Source organism: Podarcis liolepis, assembly GCF_965112155.1.
Source record: "Podarcis liolepis genome assembly, chromosome: 3".
NCBI classification, from domain to species: Eukaryota; Metazoa; Chordata; class Lepidosauria; order Squamata; family Lacertidae; genus Podarcis; species Podarcis liolepis.
This window is the reverse complement of record NC_139557.1, coordinates 41,453,514-41,462,452: the sequence shown is the minus strand read 5'-3', so window position 1 is coordinate 41,462,452 and position 8,939 is coordinate 41,453,514. Positions and strand designations below refer to the sequence as shown.

General features: G+C 41.1%; 1 protein-coding gene across 1 annotated transcript in view; it reads left to right on the top strand.

The window, feature by feature from the left end:
* Nucleotides 1-223: 223 nt before the first annotated feature.
* LOC310702421 (uncharacterized protein) overlaps nucleotides 224-8,939 on the top strand; it is a gene marked incomplete at its 3' end in the record, with an annotated part of 29,223 nt that continues 20,507 nt past the window's right edge. The window contains exon 1 of the mRNA XM_083493898.1: nucleotides 224-377. The remainder of the gene's footprint in view (nucleotides 378-8,939) is intronic.

Sequence of the window (8,939 nt, the reverse complement as noted above, 5' to 3'; positions counted from 1 at the left end):
AATGACCCGAGTTGTGGGAAAGAGTGGTCCTTTATTTGTCAATTGGAGAGCGGAGAACATGCTCTGGCGAAGTCTGCTAAGCAAGTGAGATCACTGGCCAACTTAGTGTTAACAGGGAAAATTCGACAGGAAAAAAAAGAACGCCCCCATTTTTTTTAAATTATGGGTAAAAAGACTAGATGACAATGAATATATTCGTTACTTAGTGGTAAATAGCAGAAGCTTCTTAACGATAATAGTGCATCTCACATTTTTGCATTGTGAGGCTTTTTGAACAGAGGAAGTGAGGTATGAAGTGCCAAATTTCCACTTGCTGCCCTGGAAATTGTGCTTGAGATTTTCCTGGTGAGCAACGGCCACAGCAGTGATAGAAAACAGTAAGCGAAGATTATTTATTCACTTCTTATTTAAAGTTTTTCTATGTTCATTATCCAATATCACTACCATAAAATCAAATAGAAAAGGACATTGACCTTCTTCCAGATCTGAAACAGGCACTATATGTTCTTCTGTTTTTCTGCTTCAATACTTTTCATCTCTTCTACTAATTGCTTTATGTTTTTGGCAGCTGGTTCATTTTATTGCCATTATCATTTGTTTCTATATCAAACAATCAAATTGAAATACAGCTGATCTAGATATTGTTTGCCATATTTTTAAATTATGAATAGTTATAACAAGTTCAAGTAACCCTTGCCTCAAGTATTTCCACTAAAAATGGCACTGCAATAAAGGTACGTTTGGTGTACAATACTGTATTGTTGAAGCAGAGGATTTCAGGATAATTTTTCCCATTTATCCCCAATTAAAATTCTATACTCCGGATCTAAAGCAAACTCATCCAGCTAAAAGCCATAAAATCTTATACTCATTAATGTGCAATCAAGACTTTCTATCTTTTTATTCTGTGTGGAAAACTACAGCAGTCGCAACATCGGCAGGGAGTCCTATAACGCAACTGTAGAATATTTTAGAATGATTAATCTATTGCAGCAGTAAAAGTCTCCAAAAGGTTATTAATTAAAAGAACTAATCTTGCATTTTGGGACTGCACAAATAATTGCTAGTAAATCCAATACCTCGGCTCACCAATGGGAGTTTACTTTAAATAATCTCTGAAAAGTATCTGACAAAGTTAATTGTGGTTCAGAATTTCCAATTTATGTAGAAGTAGCTAATAAAAAAGAATTTGTGTTATTTATCACCGCTGTCTTAAAGCTGTATTAAAATCCTATCCACAGCCAGTGTTTAGAACTTTTTTTCTGTCATTCTTTTGTACAGAAGTGGTTTGCACCTGTTCTATTCAGTTACCACTGGTTCTTCCATCTTTCCTTTAGTCCATAGGCACCAGCTCCTAGGGGCCAAAGCACTTTCGGGGACCCCAATGTATGTGTGTGTGTGTTTTTAGGGGGCCAGGCCCCCAGAGGTGTAGCAAGGTCAGGTGGTACCCGATGCGGAATTTTTTTGTCACCCCCCCGCCCATGTCTCCTTGGCTGTCAGCCAAGCAACCCCCCTTCTCCCAGCTTGCTGTAGGCTTAGGAGTCACAGGCGGGGGGCGCACCAAATGTCACCCTGCTTCAGAGAAGACACCTGTCCTCTCCCCTGCCTGCCTGCCTGCCTCTTTGCCTGCCTCCTCCACCAGGGAGCCTGGGCAGTGTGGCAACCCCCCGCCCATGACTCCCAAGCCTACAGTGAGCCAGGGCAGAAGGATGGAGCCCTGCTGCTTTGCCGGTGGCCCTGACGGCCCATCAGGGCCGCCGCTTGCCATAGGCTTGGGAGTCATGGGCGGAGGTGTGTGCTGAATGTCACCCCCTTTCAGGATGACACCTGGTGTGGCCTGCCCCCACAGCACCCCCATTGCTCCGCCCCTGCAGGCCCCCTCAGTGTTCAGAGGGTGTTAGGCTCTGGTCGAATGCTGTGTGTCTGCATTGGAAAATAGGAAAGGAAAGGGGCAATATTCTCAGGGCTAAGAACAAATACAGTGGTACCTCGGGTTACAGACACTTCAGGTTACAGGTGCTTCAGGTTACAGATTCCGCTAACCCAGAAATAGTACCTCAGGTTAAGAACTTTCCTTCAGGATGAGAACAAAAATTGTGCGGCGGTGGCGCAGTGGCGGCGGGAGGCCCCATTAGCTAAAGTGGTACCTTGGGTTAAGAACAGTTTCAGTTTAAGAACTGACCTCCAAAACGAATTAAGTTCTTAACCCGAGGTACCACTGTACAGTACACACACACCCACACACCCACACACACCCACCCCACTGCCCCTTACAAATCACCAAAACCTGCTAGTTTTCACTTGCCCTTATACGGAACTAGATTTTCTTATCCCTCACCTGTTTTAAGCTTTTCTCTTCCCCTCAATGCCTCATGGCCACCTTAAAACAGTAGAATGTGGAACAAGAGCCAGAGGTAAACACTCTGAAGCCTAACATTCCTCCAGGGCTGACTTGAACATTCTCAAAGACTTCAAATGAATCTTGCTTTCATATATAATAGAAAAAAGTTGCACTACGTTCTACAGTTGAACCTTGTCAATCTCTTTTGCTTTCCAGGCAGGCAAGGTGAACCAGTTGCTGATGGCGCGGCTGCCACATGTAACCTTACTTTGTTTCCTGCAAATCAACACACATCTGTGCCTCTGAATCACAATCCATTTATCTGAAGCAAAGGAAGTGTTCTGTTGAGACTTTGATATGCAATTCTTTTCTGCAGCATTTTTGACAATCGCTTTTATGATTCAAAATGAAACAAAGGCCAGAAAGCGAGGGGGAACTTTGGGTGTTGGTTCTGCAGCTTCTTCTTTGGGGAACGGAGAAAACGATCACTTTCCAGCAGCTGACTGTTTATATATTCCCCCTAGTTTGCCAGTTTCACTTGCATTATTGCAGGGAGAGGAGTTGCTTCTTCTGCAATTCTTAGATGGATAATTCTGACTATGGTTGTATACGCACAAAACTCTGGAACTGTAATCATTCCCTGGTTGACTGGCAGAAGGAAAATTCCCCAAGGGACAACCTCAGCCTGGAAATTACCTCCCAACTCAAAAGCATCTAAACTCTTAAACCGTTTGGATGTAATGATGATTTCAAACAATAATTTCTGAGGCAAGGCTCTTTGCAAATAATTTCCAGGAGCAAAATGCACCAGGAGAATTGCAGTGCAACAGGCTTAATCTATGGAACAATTGTAGTGATTGTTATTTAGGAAACAAATGAAGACTGTTCATGTAAGACAGACTACCAATATAGCGATAAGTTATCTGAAAGTTCTGGTGAAATGTTTCACTTGGCTCTGGGCTCCAAGAGACAAACAGGAGTTGGTAACTTGGGACTAGTTTTCATAGAGGTGGAAAACCAGTGACTTGCCTGTAGTCTTTCAGACTGCAGGCGTGGGTGGTGTTTGTGGGGGTGTTACTTGATGGAAAGCTAGCATACAAGGGAAAAGGTTCTGTTAGCCTAGTTTTCTATATGAGGGGCTGGTGGAATATGAATTACTGCCTGCAGTCTAAATTGATACAATCCAGACAAAGGTCTATCAGGGATATAACAATGGTTTGGGCACAATGATGGCTACCATTTTAGGAATGCAGAATCAATAGGATTGTGTTTTAAAATTCTTGCCTGTTTTTTCCTGGACGACCAGGTGTATGCCAAATGCCAACTGGGATCAATTTCTACATATGACAGCTGCCATAATGATGAAGGATATATTCCCTTTCATTTTAAATTTGATTATGGTTAAATTAACGAACAGCAAATGCTGGCAGATTGCACACATATTCTTATAATAAGTAAAGAACTTTCTATGCCCAAGATGTTATCCTTTTATTTTTTGCTATTTTAAAAATGGATAATACATTTAGGGCCCGGGGTTATAATTGTTCAACCTTATTGGGTTAGGAATGGCAAGAGATCCTCTCTCCTTCCACTTAAACCAGTACACCAATAATTAATATATATATATATATATATATATATATATATATATATATATATATATATTACCCAGAATAAGTGAACAGTGAAAGTAACTGCTTTGGCCATTGTTAGCCATGTGAAATTAATACTTGCTTTACTCTGGTGTAAGCCGCTGTCCACTGTGGCCATACATTATAAATGGAGGGCACTTTAATTTGCTTCTACTATGGTATTTGCAGCAGATCCATTTAGAGCTATAAAATGAATGAGCGTGAAAAAGAGATGAAACCACATTTCTCTGGAATAATTTGTTTTTGCAAAGAAGCAGGTATGTGGTATAATTAAGCAGGGATGTCAGTGAACAAGGCAGGGACTTTTAACAGGTGCATCTTAATTATCCATAACCAACGAAGATTAAGCAACAAGCAAATGATCCCCTGGACTGATGCCTGTATGAAATAGGCTGCGCTTATTTGCACGAGACACAGCTGTCATTTCTTAATGACAACTGAAGGGAAACAAGCACCAAGCTGCATCTAATCATTTTAAGAAAGAGAGAAATGTGGAGGGAGAGTCGGAGGAAATCACCAGTCGGGAATTTAGCATACAGCCTTACTAGCTTATTTGGGGCAGATGTATGCCTCTGCCAGGGCTGCTTCCTTATGAGGGCCTTTGATATATGATATATCCGATATCTTTATTGTCATTGTCCCATACAGAACAATGAAATTGAAAAACTACATAAAACATTCAAAACCCCCTAAAAACTCTGAAACCCCATTTTAAAATACACTATACTATACTATAAAACCCCCAAAAAACTCTGAAACCCCATTTTAAAATACACTATACTATACTATACTATACTATACTATACTATACTATACTATACTATACTATACTATAAAATACACTATACTATAGAGACCCCTTATGCTGAGTTTAGAACCAGAATTGCATTTGCGTAGAAAGTGTTTCTCAGGTGGCTAGTCCTGGTCTTTATAACCCTATACCTTCTTCCAGAAGGCAGAAGCTGAAAGAAATCATTTCCGGGGAGCGCACTATCCTGTGCTATCTCTGCTGCTATCTTATGACACCTGGCAGCATAGATTTGATCTAAGGTGGAAAGAGTGCACCCAATTACCGTATTTTTTGCTCTATAAGACTCACTTTTCCCATCCTAAAAAGTAAGGGGGAAAGTGTGTGCGTCTTATGGAGCGAATGCAGGCTGCGCAGCTATCCCAGAAGCCAGAACAGCAGGAGGGATTGCTGCTTTCACTGCGCAGCGATCCCTCTTGCTGTTCTGGCTTCTGAGATTCAGAATATTTTTTTTCTTGTTTTCCTCCTCCAAAAACTAGGTGCTTCTTGTGGTCCGGTGCGTCTTATAGAGCGAAAAATACGGTATTCTCTCCGGAGTCTTTACAACCCTGGACAGCATTGTTTTTCCCCTGGCCGTTTTTTCAATACTGGGTAGTGCTATTTTGGTGTGGTGTGTGTCAGACTCACAGCTGAAAACCCTCTAATTTTAATTATTTATAAATTGTATTTTTATTAACAACCAACAAGACGAAAGAAACTACCAAATAGACTTGTGCAATTCTTAAATACAGTTTGCTACAAAAGTGGTAGCAAACCACTTTTGTACTGTCAGCAGGTTTAAAGAAATGTTTCCCCTTAAAGATGGTAGAATCAAGGCTTCAGAGACAGATACTTCCAAAAGGAAACTAACCCATTAATCATATGTCTTCCCTTCGCTGCGGCAACCCTCATTAATAGATGGGTCCCACTTTCCAAAGTTCTGGGAAGCTCTTCAAATTCTCCCTCTGGAATGCAAAGAGAATCAATGTGCAGCCCAGTTGCCTCTCCTGTTGCATTGCAATAGATATCATGCCATTGATGCAGCTGTATCTTGCAGACAAGTTGTGTCTCAATGGAACATCTCAATGGAACATCTCAGTGGAAAAAGCCCTAACACACATGCTCTCCTGAATGGAAAGCTACATTCTCACAGACTGTTGATAAAGAGATCCCTTCTCTTCATGAAATCCATTTCATTGCTTCGTCTGTTGAATAGAAAACACCTGAGTTTTCTGATTAAGGTGTCATCCTCAATTTCACCATACATGAAAGCAGAGCAGCGGGCACCCACTCCTTGGTTGCACATAACGTCTAATCCTGCTTTCTTTCCTAGAATGCCATAAAACTATTTCTTCGTATGAACAGTGAAGATGTAAGAACCATTTATCATCCTCCTGTGCTGGCTGCCATGATGCATTACTTTGTATATTTTTCCTTTAATCAACAGAAGTCATTGGCAGCCAAACCAGGCTGGGACCAACAACAGACAATATTATTGAAGAAACTCCTTCTGTGATCTTTTTATGAAATGTAGTATACTACAGCTGCTGCTGCTACTACTAATAAACCAAATTAACACGGTGGGGAATAAATATCTCAGATTATAATACAAACTGTAGCAAAATATATTGTTTAAACAGTGAGAAACCAATTCCCCCCCCCTCTCCAGTTTAAGAGCTATCCATATCAGTATGGATGCTGATCATACCCATGCTCTCATAACCATAATGGCCAGATTTGATTATATTATTAATATTTATTTATTTATTCAGTTTGTATACCACCCTTCATCCGATGATCACAAGGCAGTTCACAACATAAAAATACAAAATGAGAACATGAAATACATAATAAAACAAAAACAAGCCAATAACCCCCTTCCCACAAACACATTTGAAAGGCCATAGATTGCTTAATCAGCCAAAGGCCTGGCTACAGAGAAACATTTTCAGCTGGCACCTAAAGATATGTAACGCAAGTGTCAGGCAAGCCACCTTGAGAAGAGCATTCCACAAATGTGGGGCCACTGCAGAAAAGGCCCATTCTTGTGCTGCCCGCCTATGGAGGAAGCACACAGACTAGGAACACAGATAATGGCCACAGGATCTGGGTCAGTCCATTCCAGTTCTCCTGCTGCAGCAACTCTTAGGAATTGTTCTATTTTAAGTCATGCTGTTAAGGACACAGATAGAACATCTGACAAGACTGAGATGCTTCCCCATTGATTCCATTTGCCCTATGATGCTTCCATTTGAAACATCAGTCCTTAAATCTCTGTCTTCAGCAGTTGGGTTCTCAATGAGTACTTTATACCACTTGACATTTAGGAAGCTGGCAGATACTTTCCCACTACAATTTCTTAGAGACCAATCTAGAGCAGGACTCGTCTACTAACTTGAAGATTAAGCACTCTCTGCATAGGTTCACTTTCTGGATATCTGCCTCAGTTGCTTCCACCTATGACTATGATATGATCCACTGTTTATCATCACTGAAACACAGAGAGGAACTCAACGAAGTGCTAAGGCCATTGTTCCAGATTCAGGTAGGTAGCAGTGTTGGTCTGACGCAGTCAAAATATATGTATCTGAAGAAGTGTGCATGCACACGAAAGCTTATACCAAGAACAAACTTAGTTGGCCTCTAAGGTGCTATTGGACACTTTTTTAATTTTTTAATATATTTTGTCCATTGTTCCTTCATTTCAGCTTGCCAGATGAAACAATATCCCTCTCCTTCCTGCACATGCCTAGCAGAGGAGAGAGGAGAAATCCCCATTGCGCTAGTGGAAGTCTTTGCATGGGCTTCCACTAGCAGGACTTGTTGGCTGAATCCAGCCTGGGAGGTTTACCTGAAGGCTGCCATAATTCTGAAAGCCAAGCTGCTTTATGTGGATGCTGGAACAATGAGAGCTGGCATAGCAGAGCAACCACAAAAGTGAGCTGCGAGTCAGCAAATTAACGGTTCAAAGCGACCATGAATTCAAAATAAGTGACCTTAGGTGAGCTGCTATTTGCTCAATCTTACAGTCTGATTCTGTATATGTGTCCTCAGACGTATGTGTTTAATAGGGCTTACTCCCAAGATTGCATTTTTAGCTCCCGACAGAAATCAGTGGCACCTTATACAAGTCTACCTAATATGCCCGTTGTAAGGATTACTGAGATAATGTATACAAAATATTTGAATTACAGTGGTGCCTCGCAAGACGAAAAGAATTCGTTCTGCGAGTCTTTTCGTCTTGCGATGTTTTTCGTCTTGCAAAGCACGGTCCGTTGCAACTGCGCCTCTTCAAGCGGCTTTTTAAAAAAAGCGCGAGACGTTTTCGTCTTGCGAAGCAAGCCCATAGGGAAATTCGTCTAGCGAAGCAACGCAAAAACGAAAAACCCTTTCGTCTAGCGAGTTTTTCGTCTTGCGAGGCATTCGTCTTGCGGGGCACCACTGTATGCTGTATAAGTCCTGAGGGTGGTAGTCAACTATGTTTTATTCAGAGTAGTCCCATTGAAATTAATATAAGTTTGGTCAGAGGCTAATTCAGTATAAAACTTAGGTGAATAATAAAACAAATAACAACACACACAAAAACCTTCATGCAAAATCCTGTAATTCAAAGGTGTACTAAGAATACATGCCAAAAATTAAAATTAAATGATAAATATAGCAAGCACCTTTAAACATCCATGAACAATTCTACAAGTTGCTAAACCTAAATTAAATAGGCTCATACTGACACAATACTATTCCCCCCCCCCACATGTCTGGTGAATCTAAAATATTAAAATTCAATGCAAATAATTTCAGTCTCTTGAATTTTTCTTTTATACGCATGCCATTTTAAACAGTGCTGGCTCCTGATCATGCCTTGTGCATGACAATACATGCATGCAGCTGTTTCATGAGCACAACTCTACACACATGGGACAAAGGCCCAAAGTGATGAGCTAGGTGTTTGGTAGTATAGGAATCCATGCATGGACAATGCATGTAGAAGAGGCAGAAACGGAAGTGGTAAGGTATTAAACCACAGGAACAAGTGAGCTCTCCAAAATTTGGCTTGGACTGAATAGTTAGCTAATCCCCCCCCCCCAAACAAGAAGAGATTGTTTTTCTGATCCCACCTCCACACCCCATTGCCCAGGAGCCCCACAATGCTGAAGCA